General features: G+C 45.8%; 1 protein-coding gene across 1 annotated transcript in view; it reads left to right on the plus strand.

The window, feature by feature from the left end:
- Nucleotides 1-10,129: 10,129 nt before the first annotated feature.
- MPPED2 (metallophosphoesterase domain containing 2) overlaps nucleotides 10,130-13,245 on the plus strand; it is a 102,135-nt gene continuing 99,019 nt past the window's right edge. The window contains exon 1 of the mRNA XM_030484665.1: nucleotides 10,130-10,421. The gene's annotated coding sequence lies outside the window, so the exon portion shown is untranslated. The remainder of the gene's footprint in view (nucleotides 10,422-13,245) is intronic.

Here is a 13,245-nt window from a genome sequence, read left to right on the forward strand (position 1 = left end):
AGACATCAGCTAATCTGGGGAAGCTTTGTGTCTGGGGTTTGTTTTACAAGCTATAGAGTTTTGTAGGCTTGACCCCATCCTGGTTATGCCATGGAGCTTGTTGAAAGTTGGCATCTGAACCCCTAATTTTTCCATTGTCTTTTGCATTGTCATTTTCATATTTTTAATTTTTTTCCCTTTCCACTTCTCCTTTCTAGAGGTGAGACATCTCAGTGGATGGGTCACTGTGAAAATGGGGGTGCTGCAAACAGACACTGTGACTCTGCTTCTCCCAGCTACTGTCAAAGGCTATGCTGCATGAAAATGGGAACACACAGCAGGAATCCACTCTAGGCAGACAGAAAGGTACCCTAGTTAAATTTTGACTGAGATTTATAAATGGATTTTATAAACTGGTTTACTTTTAGAAGGCATTTTTTCACAATAAGATCACAGTTTTGAATTCACAGTAATAACATCACAAGAGATAGATAGAATTGTGGTCAAGGTGTCTGGGGGGCGGGGGGGCAAACTCTGACAGAAGGCTCGTCACATGCATTGTTTGGGTTAACAGTAACTGACAGAGAAAATGACTTTTTAACACGTAGGTTTTGAGTTCACCTCCTGGGAAAAGATGGTATCAAAACCCATGGAAATCATGCCTAGATTAGTTTAGAAATTTGAATGTATTACCAGAAAATCCTTTCAAGATTCCACTTAGTTTCTACTAAGCCCTCTATATGGATATTCCCTAGTAAAAAAAAGTCTTCTAGATATTTGGTAGCACAACTTTCTAATTAGACTTCTTAATAATTAATCTGGATAAATCCATATGTAGAAACTTCTCATTATCATCCTTTTAAAGAATGATATAGGACCTTTAGAGATGTTTGTTCATAGATATTTTTCCTATCATGCTTTCTGCTATGTGCATGTCATGGTGAGACTGCGGGTATAGTTTAGTTAAATTTCCAAATCAGACTACATGGTAGAGAAACCAGTGTTTGGTATTCACTGCTTCATTTTGACAATTGCCTTTTGTACAGGAAAATGTTGATGTGATTGCAATAAATGTGACAGAAATACTTTCATTTACAATAGCACGCTTTCTGTCATTTCTGGGTCTTTTTGTTTTGTTGTTTGTTTGGGTTTTTTTTTTTTTTGTTGCTTCCCAGTTCTTGTTCAGCTCCACAAGCCCACTGCTAAGTGGCAGGGGGAATAACTTATAGCTTGCAGTCCATCATCTGCATTCTCTTTGCATTAGGTGTAACACAGGCATGAAAATCAGAGCCCCTGCTCCAATTTTTCCAGCTGTCTCTGCCTCCCTGTGATTTTTTTGCACAAATTTTCTGGCAAGTCTTTGAATATGCAAGCTTGTATCCCTTTCTTGAGCATATATGCACATGTTGCTATCTCAAAACATGGTAAAACTAAATAGAGTCATTGTTCTTTTCAGTAATTTGAGTGTGTTGACTGACGTAGGCAAACCCTCAAAGCGTACAATATCTTCTGCCTTTGTCCTCTTGTAAGATTTCTATGTAAGTTTGTTTTGTTTTCATTCAAAACGTATGAATAAAGCAATATCAGGATCTTTTCACTGCCATCTTAAGGTCTTATTTATAGAGTACTTTTACAGCTTCAGGAATTGTTAACTTTTAGGCAATAAATGTCATCTTACTTCTGAGGTTACATTTGTTTTATTTTCCTTAGCAATATTATTGCTTTAAAACTGTAATTTGTTTTCTATGTTGGTCTTTCTCTATTGCCCCAAGGGACTGGAGCTATAACTAGGATTTGCATGGGCCACAGTGCTGTGCTTATACTGCACAGTAGACAGGCAAGAGTGCCAGGGCCAAATGTGTGGTATTCTATTGGAAGAGCTTGTGCCAAGATTTTGGCTTGAACAGTTTGGAGGAGACATGATGTCACTGTCTCCGTCAAGTGAATTAGAACAGGGAAGTTGTATTGTATTTTGTGCATGTGTTTCAAAACTAACAATTAAAAGGATATCTTGCATGCTTCCTTAATCTGTGTATTTACTCTCTGGTTTCACAGTCCTCGCCCTGCATTTCTCGTGTCCTAGTGGTATTTCTGTTTCATTATTTTTCAAGCAGAGTTTGATGACACTGATTTAGCAGTTTCTCACAGTTCACTGCTTCAGTTTTCATCAAATTATACTTCTAGTTATACTAGGCACTTTCATCATCAATTTCCATATGCCTCAAAGACATGCAGGGACCAGTTTGCCAACACTGAACACAAACACAGGCAATAACTGGAATACATGATTTTCTTTCCTAGGGTGCCTGAGACAAAGAGTATAGAATCTCTCAGTTCTTAGCAAGTGTTTTCAGCCTGGATGCATTAAAAATCTAGACAGTAACTGCTATGGAATATTGATTTTAAAACATCCAGTCAAGGGATAAAAATTATCATTAACCAGAGATTATACCATAAGACCTTATCTAGTTCTTTCCAGAAGCCTGTCTTACATCAGAGAGCACTGCATGCGAATGCAAGCTTTGCTCTTTCACCACAGAAGGGGAGGATTCATAAGCATCCCAAACTGTATTTTCTGTTCCGCAGAGTCTGATAACTATGATAGTTAGCACATAATTAAGATTTTGGCTTCAGGCTCTAGGTTTAACTGTTGCTTGAGATCAGTAGTGTTACTGGGGACATTCAAAGTGACTACACTCCTGAGAATGACTGTGAAAATCTTTTCCTTCCTTTAGGGAGCCTTAACTTCATGCCAGATTGGAAAGATCTCCATGTTGGAATGCCTGACCCTTTTAAAGGCTTTCCACTGTGTTCATCCTACAATTCCCAACAATTTTCTATAAAGGGACCACACTCCTGACCCAAAGGTAATTTGGAGTCCATAAACTGGAACTAGATGTACATGTGCTGGAGACCATGTCAGAAGTGTGAAGTTAATTGTGCAAGGCATGAAGTGAAGCTCTATTTGATTAGATGTAAAGAGGTTAACTCTGAGTAACTGTTGATAACAGTCACCATTATCAGATGAATATGCCACTAAATCTGTAGTCTTAAAAAAAAAAATCTTCAAGATAACATAGGAGTAATATTCTCTGTTCCACACCACCACGTAAATTGCTTTACTAGCACTGTGAGCTAAGATCTATTTCAGTTTTGCAATTTGCTTTCCATACAGAATTTTTTCAGTGCAATAGGGACCTTCTCTCAGGAACAGAGAGAATTTTTCTCTGTCTGCAGGAATTTCAATTCATGGAGTCTATCATTTGCAGAAGGCACTCAATGTGATATAAACCCACTTCACTGAATCGTCTCTCTAAAGTCAGAAGGACATGGGTAGAGGGAGAGTGTAGACTGGAAGCTGTCTGATATCACTGTGACTGCTCAAAACTCACAGGGACACAGTTCATCTTACATCCAGGAACAGAACTGTAGTGTGGACAGTGTCCGCCACAGGGTGAGATAATCTATGTGATGAAGAGGGAAGGGAGCTGTTGAATAAGTTAAAGGTCAAGAGAGGTTTGTAATACTCTTTACTGTATCACTAAATGCCTGTTTCCTGACAGACCTTCAAGCTTTGGACTTATTTGGCGCAATGAGTTTTCAGTGCCTGAACTGCAGCTGAATTAAACTGAAGGTTTTCTCATGCACTGGCTTTGACTCGATGCAGCGTAAGCCACTTAAGTGATAAAATGATCACTTCAGATAAAAAGGCATCCACATTCTCCTACACAGGTAAATTGATATGCAATAAATAGGATGTTTGAACTCCTCACACTACCCTCATGAATGTGTATTCCCTGCCAGAGCTCACTGACCACCAAAAACCTTTCCTTGTAGTGTGCCCTGGCCTTCAGTATCCACGAGTTCCTGCAGTAATGCCTTTGCAATAACTGCTGTGCACCAAACAGTGCTTGCATCTTTATGTACATACAAAACTGAAGTCATTACCTGCTCTGTTATGAAGGAATATATGATAGAATCATAGAATCATAGAATCATAAGGGTTGGAAAGGACCTTAAGATCATCTAGTTCCAACCCCCCTGCCATGGGCAGGGACACCTTGCCCTAAACCACGTGGCTCAGGGCTCTGTCCAACCTGGCCTTGAACACCGCCAGGGATGGAGCATCCACAACCTCCCTGGGCAACCCATTCCAGTGCTTCACCACCCTCACAGTAAAGAACTTCTTCCTTATATCTAATCTAAACTTCCCCTGTTTAAGTTTGAACCCATTACCCCTTGTCCTACCACTACAGTCCCTAAGGAAGAGTCCCTCCCCAGCATCCTTGTAGACCCCCTTCAGATACTGGAAGGCTGCTATGAGGTCACCACGCAGCCTTCTCTTCTCCAGGCTGAACAGCCCCAACTCTCTCAGCCTGTCTTCATATGGGATGTGCTCCAGCCCTCTTATCATCCTCGTGGCCCTCCTCTGGACTCGCTCCAACAGCTCCATGTCCTTTTTATGTTGAGGACACCAGAACTGTACGCAGTACTCCAAGTGGGGTCTCACAAGAGCAGAGTAGAGGGGCAGGATCACCTCCTTCGACCTGCTGGTCACGCTTCTTTTGATGCAGCCCAGGATGCGGTTGGCCTTCTGGGCTGCAAGCGCACACTGCCGGCTCATGTTAAGCTTCTTGTCAACCAACACCCCCAAGTCCTTTTCTGCAGGGCTGCTCTGAATCTCTTCTCTGCCCAACCTGTAGCAGTGCCTGGGGTTGCCCCGACCCAGGTGTAGGACCTTGCACTTGGCTTGGTTAAACTTCATAAGGTTGGCATCGGCCCACCTCACAAGCGTGTCAAGGTCCCTCTGGATGGCATCCCTTCCCTCCAGCGTATCAACCGAACCACACAGCTTGGTGTCGTCGGCAAACTTGCTGAGGGTGCACTCAATCCCACTGTCCATGTCACCGACAAAGATGTTGAACAGGACCGGTCTCAACACCGATCCCTGAGGGACACCACTCGTTACAGGTTTCCAACTGGACATCGAGCCATTTACCACAACTCTTTGCGTGCGGCCATCGAGCCAGTTTTTTATCCACCGAGTGGTCCATCTATCAAATTGATGTCTCTCCAATTTAGAGACAAGGATGTCATGCGGGACAGTGTTGAATGCTTTGCACAAGTCCAGGTAGATGACATCAACTGCTCTGCTGCTGTCCATCAGTTCCGTGGCTCCATCATAGAAGGCCACCAAATTGGTCAGGCAGGATTTCCCCTTAGTGAAGCCATGTCGGCTGTCACCAACCACCTTGTTGTTTTTCATGTGCCTTAGCATGTTTTCCAGGAGAAACTGTTCCAAGATTTTGCCAGGCACAGAGGTGAGACTGACTGGTCTGTAGTTCCCCGGGTCTTCCACCTTCCCCTTTTTGAAAATAGGGGTTATATTACCCTTCTTCCAGTCATCGGGAACTTCACCTGACTGCCAGGATTTTTCGAATATGATGGACAGTGGCTTAGCAACTTCATTCGCCAGCTCCTTCAGGACCCGTGGATGGATTTCATCAGGTCCCATGGACTTGTGCACATTCAGGTTCTTAAGATGGTCTCGAACCTGATCCTCTCCTACAGTGGGCCTAAGGTCTTCATTCTCACAGTCCCTGCATTTGCTTTCCAAGACTTGGGTTGTGTGGTCAGAGCATTTGCTGGTGAAGACTGAGGCAAAGAAGTCATTAAGAACCTCAGCCTTCTCCAAATCCATGGTAGCCAGTTCTCCTGATAGCTTCTGGAGAGGGCCTACATTGTCCCTAGTCTGTCTTTTATTTGCTACGTATCTATAGAATCCTTTCCTGTTATCTTTTACATCCTTCATCCTTCTCAATTTTGAAAAAAAAATGTTTGATGGAATGTTCAAACCGAAACTAAATAATAGTAATGGTTTCTTCTCTAGGTACCTTGACTAGCAGTTACACTGGGAAGTTTTAGAACGAGAAATGATTCACCTACAGCTTTTTTGCATTACTTTTTTGTTCTTACAGAGGGCAAGTAGGGAAGTTCCAATCGAATATTTAAATTAGTTTAACAGGGGAAAGGCAGCAGACAACCATTACCCTATGACAATGTTCTGGTCCATCGAATATAAAAAGAGTGCCCAGAGGGCAACTAGTGATATTTCTTTCAGTAGTCCTTTCAGTAGTCCTACCTGATGCTCCATCAGCATTATAATGAGGTGCTCCTCTCTGTCTGTAGATTCTGACAGAAGGCTCATTTTCCTTTTGAGAACTGTCATTTTTCTCCAAAAGCTGGGGCGCTTCCACAGAGAGGCCATGGATTCTACCTGAAGATGGAGTGTTGAACAGGTTAGTGTATGGGCCCAGGTTTGAGAGAGAAGTCAGATGAAAATTCCTAATGGTAGAGATTACAAAAATCAAAAGCCAAGAGGCAGTATTTTATAATTTTAATTCAGCTTTTAGCATTTAATTAGCTGCTAGTTCTAGTTGTAATTTTCTTAAGGGAAAGAAGCTCTAAGAGCTAAAAAATCAGTTTGTATCTTCAAAATTGGAATCTTGGGGTTTTTTTCTGTTTGTTTGTTCTTTATATTTAATACTATGTTTTCCTGTGGTTTCCCTGTTGTTGGCCAGCATGCACACTACATGCTTTATGACTTATGGGCTACAAATGGGGAAAGAGAGCAATGGAGAACCTTTAATCTATCCAACTACATTCTGCAAATTTGGAATGTAGTATCTGCACAGGAGGGCACGAAGCCTAAACCAGTTTTCTCCTGTTGTCTTCTGCTCCACAGTTACTGAAGAATTTCTGCTTTGATGAGGGGAATAAGACTACTAAGATACAGTTTTTGGTGGAATCACAGTGGTCTATATTGAAATATGGGGAGTCCAGTGACTTTCAATGTGGAGTGCTACCGGTGGTTGCCCACTGGATCAAACTACTTTCTTAAAATGTTAACAAATCAAAATAGGCATTGCCTAGTACTGTACCAGCATGCCCCAGTCTCTGCAGGTGAAATGCTACATACAAACTAAAAGATAGTGTGAAACACTGGCCTCGCTTTCTCTGAAACTTGCAGCATGCCCTGTGCTGGTCCTAGTCCTGTGCTGCAGGCTGTGGAACTCGCTGCTATGCCAGCATTAGCATTCAAGAGACTGCTGCAGAGCAGACTGGGGAAGTGATATGCCTTCAAACCCTTTTTTTGCCTTTTTGGAAGGAAACTTTTTTAAAAACCGAATCTGTTATTCTTGTTATTTGTATCCCTGAAGTATGGGAGCAAAAGTAAGTGGCAGAGGAGTGGGGCTGCTGTGGAAACACCCTTGAAGTAGCATTGTTGATCGTTTTATACAGTGAGACGTGGCCTTGTAATCAGGTCTTCCCTCCTTTGGTCAGGTGATGGAATATGCTTGAGCTTACTCTGAGAGTACTCTCAACAAGCAACATGCAGCAAATTGTGGAGCGCAGTCATGCGCTGCATGACATGGTACATCATGACCAGACAGGACCTGCAGCAGGGCAGTACTGTGACCACAGACCAATGTCATGATACACAGTTTGAAAGGGGCTTAGGGATTATTTTTTTTTTTAAATCCCCCTTTGTGTAAAAGATCAGGCAACACCTCCTCCCTCCCCCCTTATTATTTAAGGAATAAGGTCTCAAAGGTGGAATTTAAATGATACTTTCTTGTATTGCTTCACAGATACTTAGGGAGATTTTTCCCAAAGTAAAGAGCAAAGCGAGATGAGTGTCCATGATCCCTTCAGGACTCCTCTGCGTGTGTCTCAGAAGTTGTTAGCTCTGCCTTCTGCTTGTGCTAGGAAGTGTATTAGAGATGACATAACTGATTGCGAAGAATCTGTACGCTTTCCATGATACTGTAGTGCTTTATAATTTTTAATGTGCATCTGCTGTGTCTGTATCTTTGATGATACTTACTTTGTATTTGTAAAAGTGAAAAAAAACCCACAAAATCCAGCACAAACTCTCAACATGACTCAGGTTTCGTATATAAAATACGTTTTTAAAAGTAGGAATAGGAAGTATTAAAGTAAACAAAAGCAGCTTGTTCTGTTTTGAATTTTGCCCAACTAGAAAAATCAGTCCTGTGACACTCACCATAAACAGCTTGTTTACTTTTTAGTTTTCAAATTTATCCCTGAGATCCTTTTGTCAAGTGTGTATTAATAAACATACGTTCCAGCCAAAGTAAAGACCTTTTCTCTTCCTGTACTTAGACTTTCATTCTGATGCTGCTCTTGTGAATTAGAGAAGAAGGGTAACAAAATGCAACTCTCTTCCAGAGAAAACTCTCTAATCAATTTAAGGATAATATTTTTTCCTTCTCTTAGCAACTCCAGGGCTAGCACATTTCTAAAGTGGGTACATCTTTGGAAAGCATACTGTTCTGGGGGAAAGGGAAAACAGGTAGTTTGTAAAAAGGAAAAGTTTTGTTCTGTGCTCTTGCCAGAAAATGCTTCAGAGTTTGTCTAGTCATATATTAAAACCAGTCCTCCCAATGGCTGTATTACAGCTTGGTGCTGCTGCTGGACATTTGGTATCGTGACAAAGATGTGACCCGAGAATCGGGTCCCACTCTGGATTTATATGAGCAAACGCGAGGTACCCCTAACTTTCAGGCCACGTACTTCCCTCTATATAAGGACTAGTGAATTAGGTAAATGCTCATTTCAGTACCAGGGCACCAAGACATGGGGGTAGTGTCTGATCTGTGTCTCACCACACAAGGTATTGGACAGAAGGTCTTTGAGCTTTCTAATTCCCAGTCCAGTCACCTACCCAGGCTTCTACCTTGTTCCTCCCTCTGTGCTAGCAGCTCATTTTTGTAGTGCTGGGGACCCTAGATGTGTAAGGACACCAGTACAGGAGGAGTCCTTTCTGACCACACCAGGCTTCTTTTCCCCAGCACTCACTGGGTTGGTTTCTCCAGTGCGGTTCCCTGTTCTCGCACGAGGGCTGAATGCTGGGTTGCTTGTTTTACAGCTGTGTCAGAGCAAGTCAGCTAAAGCTATTTGTGAAACTACGGCCTCAGACTTCATTCCAGGCAAAGATTTCCCTGGAAATGTTGCTTTGATTTGGTGTGGAGGACGACTCATCTGTGGGCCTTTTTGTCTGAAACAGGAATTTTCCTTTGGTGGTTTGCAGTGCTTACTTCTATTGAAAGGGAAAATGGCAACAGTAAAAAAAAAAACCCAGACTTGAAAGGTCTATTACCAAATTTGGAAAAACTTAGACCGTTTATAGTCTTTTTTAAGGTTCATTTTTCTTAATTTGCCATGCTTTTAAATAGGACAATCCATCCTCGCGGGTTTCTCCTTGGCAATACTGGGGACCCTTATTGTTTTCAACAACAAAGAAAAACCTGCCTAGCTGCCACGCATAGCCTAAGGTTGGCCTGAGTCAAAATCACTTATTTAAAATATCTAGGACACTACTTACTCTTAGGGGCCTGTTAGGAGCTTTTATTTTCTGTCAGCTTGATTACTATGAATTATTTGGATTTTTTTTCCGGTTTTTTTTTCTCCTCCCCATTTTACTTGTGACTGTGGAAGTCCCCCCTTCCATTTGCTGCCTTGAAAGTAAAAGAACAAACACCTCTCATCTTTACTTTGCTACTGTTGTGGCTGTTGACACAATTGCTGTGGATTGCGAAACAACAACAAAAAGAAATAGACATCAGCAACCTCCCCGATTCTTCCTTTCCATATATAAGGCCCTAATTGCCCTAAGACAACGCTCAGCCTCAAAGGCTAACCCCGACAGTAGCGTTTCTTTATGTTTTTTCTGGTTGCTGAGGTGAGGTTTTCTACAGAAGGAGCAGAGCACTGCGTTAGTACCTAACGGTGAAAGGTGCGAGAGACATGAAAACCTGTTTAGAGGGTTTGTTTTTGTAAATGGTTGTTGTTTATTTATTGTATTGTGTATTTCGGCAGAGGAAGAGCTGAGCAGCGATGCGCGGTGCGGGGCCGGCCGTGGGTATCGTGTGCGAGCCCGGGGATGGAGGGAGGAAAGCAGAGGAGGAGGTCCCGGACCGGCCCTCCCCGCCTCGGGGCTGTGGCAGCCGGTTCCCCGCCCTGACCCCGGTTGGGCTCCCGCCGGCTTTTCCGCTGAGGCTGTACCGCACTTGGGAAAAGCAGCAGCGATTCCTCCCTCTCTGCCCGGGGGGGGGGGGGGGTGAAGTGCGAGGCGGCGGGAGGAGCTGTGTGTGGTGTGTGTGTGTGCGAGCAGCGCTCCGTGGCCGCCGCGTTTCCTGGTGCCTGCTCCCTGACCCCAGTGGCAGCCCCGCTCACTGCACCGCGCCCGCCCTCGCTGCCACCCCGCACCCAGACCCGGCCCCGGCCCCGGCCCCGCACCCAGGCCGCCGCCGGGCACCGCCGCGGGGTCGGGCGCAGGCTCTGCCCCGGCAGCCCCATGGAGCGGCCCCGCCGCCCGCGCTGAAGGCATCCCCGACCCGCCCGCCGGCGGAGGGAAGGTGAGCGGCCGAGGGTCGGTGTGGGTGAGCCGGGGGGGGATCGGCGGGGGCAGCGGCGCACAAAGCAGCGGGTTAGAGGTGCCGTGTCATGGGCGAGAGCGGGGAAGGGGGGAGGCGGGCAGGAGCTCCAGCGGCCGGGCCAGCCTTCTGCAAACAATAATAAGGGTAAAACCGGCCGCCCGCTCTCCGTGACCGCCCGGAGCCCGCTCGGTCGGGTCGGGTCGGTGCGGCGTTGGCGGCGGCGCTTCCCCGCAGCCGAGGCAGCGATGTCGGCGGCGCTGAGCCTTGCCCTGCCCTGCCCTGCCCTCCTTCCCCCGGCCGTGCCCCGCTGCCCTCCGCCGCCGTCTCCTCTCTCCTGGGCTGGGTGGAGCGGGGGGGTTGCGGCGCTGGAAGCGTGCCGGGGGCGGGCGGCGGTGTGCGGCGGGTGGCCGGGGGTCGGGGCCGGGAGGGTAGGCCGGGCAGCTTTGTGCTGGCTGGGGCTGGCGGGCGGGCGCTGCGCCGAGCAGCCGGCGGGGGACCGGGCTCGCGGGCCGGGGGGACCGGGAAGGGAAGGGGGGGACACGCCGCGAAAGTACGGAGGTGCCGTTCCGCGGCGGAGTTCCCCCCCTTCTCCTTTTCGCCGGCGGGAGAACCCGCTTTGAAACCATGATCCCGGAGGCCCAAGCACTTGGAGACCTTCCGGGGGTTGGGGCGAGGTGCGGGGCACGGCGCGGCTGCAACCGCCGGAATAAACCCCTGCCCCAGTCCCCCGCCGCGGAGTTTATTGCATCCCTCCCCCGAGCATCACACCCCCCCCCCCCCACCTCCCATATAATATTGGTTGTGTGGCGATGGGGGGCTGCAATGTGAACTTTGTTCGCCGCGGCACGTACGGCACAAACCCGCCGCGCTGTCCCCGAGGGCGGGGGGGCCCGGGCCGGTCCGGGGGCTGCGGCACACGCCGGGACGGGGCCGTGGCGGAGCCATTGGCCACCCAGTGCCATCAGTCACCGGGGGGCGAGCCCGGCGCCCCGCGGGGCCGCGGCCGGAGCACAGGTACCAGGGGGGGAATCGCGGTTTGCCTGCAAACTGCAGCGCGGCACGGATGGAAGACCGCGGGGTGACACGCTGTGAGACACCGGGGTGCGGGATGCGGGGGGGCTGCGGCGGGGTCGGGGGATGCGACCGGGCCGGGAGAGGGGATGTGTGTCCGGAATTAACCCTTCCCGCAAGGCTGCCGCTCCACATCCCCTTCCACAGCCCGAAGGCCAGTGTTAAATTCATGAGGGGAAGACGGCGATATATTATTTGGGGGGGACGACGCGTTTTTCGAGGTTGCGTGTGTCCGTGCACACGCGTGTGTAGCGCTGGTGTGCGTAGCGCTCTGTGAAATGTAACGCCACGTTGTACAATTACTTCTCGGCGCCCGTTTTGGTGTGTTTTTTTCGGGGCAGTGGTAAGCTGTTTTAAAATGGGATGCGACCAAGTTGGTGCCAGCCCTTTGGTGGAGAACACGGGTTGTACCTGTGGAACGGAGCAGATGTGGACAGATGTGCACCGCCTGTCTCACCGGCCGTGCGCATCCACGCCGGGAAAGGTTCGCTGCTCCCAGGGTAACAGCTGCGTTTGGGAAAACGCAACATGCTACAGAAATAAAAATAATCTTCATTTAGTTTATTAGTATACTCATAATGGCTTAAAATTGCCACATAAGGCGCAGAAGATACGAAGATACTTATGTCTGTCTTGACAGATGTGGAAAATAATGCAACTTTTATTCTTTTGTGCTCATCTCCTCTATGTAATCTTCAAAGTGTGGTTGCAGTTGGAGAAAGAACGGTAGAGATTCAACCTGTCTTTTCCTTCTTTTTTCTTTTTTGAACCTTGGGCCTACATTAAATTTGTTTTTTAAAGTTTTGAAGCATTCAGCTCCTTTTTGATATCTTTCTACTGAGAAGTTCACAATAAAGAAGGTAATAATGAGGTACTTCTGGTAGGTGAGCTGTAGTACTGAGCACTAAATGGGAAATTAGAGAATTGGCACAGAAGCCAGGTTAAATTTAACTTTTTTTATTCCCTCCGTCCCACATTTGTTTAATTTCACTTTAAAAGGATGCTTTGTTGGGCTTTGTCTTAATTTAAGCATAGAGTTTTATTTTTAAGATTAAAGATTGGAACAATGGGAAGTAATAGCAATATAATCTTACAGAAAGTCAACTTTTAAAGTATTCAATACAGCTATTCAAGTAGCCTCTTATTGTTTGTTTTATGCCAGTTGTAATTTCTTTCTGTAACATGGATTGTTATAAACCTTACAAAATATGCTTATTATCTTTACGTATAATTCACTCTCGTGAACAAATTGGATTTTTCTTCCATGAGTGAACTATAATATGAAATTTAATGTTCTGACCTTTCTTATGCTAGATTAGTGAAAATAGCATGGTTTAGCTTTTCTAAAAGCCCAAGCATATTTTGTTGTTTGTTTAACGTGTGATTTTATATTGTAGCTTTTAATTGCAAAAGAGAAAAGAATATAACGTTAGACATGTAATTTTCACACTACTTCTTAATAGAGTTCTTGCTGTGTAAAAGAAAAACTTAGGGCTTTTTCTCTGGGAGGTTCCCAGCTCTCTGGCTAGCATTCTGGTTAATGACAGTCATTTCTCTAACAGGAACATGTTTTAATTTGTATTTACTTTTCAGTGCAGGGCAATTATGCTGCTCTGTGTTGCACACTCTTGGTAGTTTCTATCTCAGAAGAATTACAGTCCTTGGAACCGGACTGCAGTTTGAAGCAGGTGTTGGGTTTTACTGTTATGCAGAATAACACTAAAATATAATT

This window comes from Strigops habroptila, chromosome 4 (assembly GCF_004027225.2).
Source record: "Strigops habroptila isolate Jane chromosome 4, bStrHab1.2.pri, whole genome shotgun sequence".
Classification (NCBI taxonomy): domain Eukaryota; kingdom Metazoa; phylum Chordata; class Aves; order Psittaciformes; family Psittacidae; genus Strigops; species Strigops habroptila.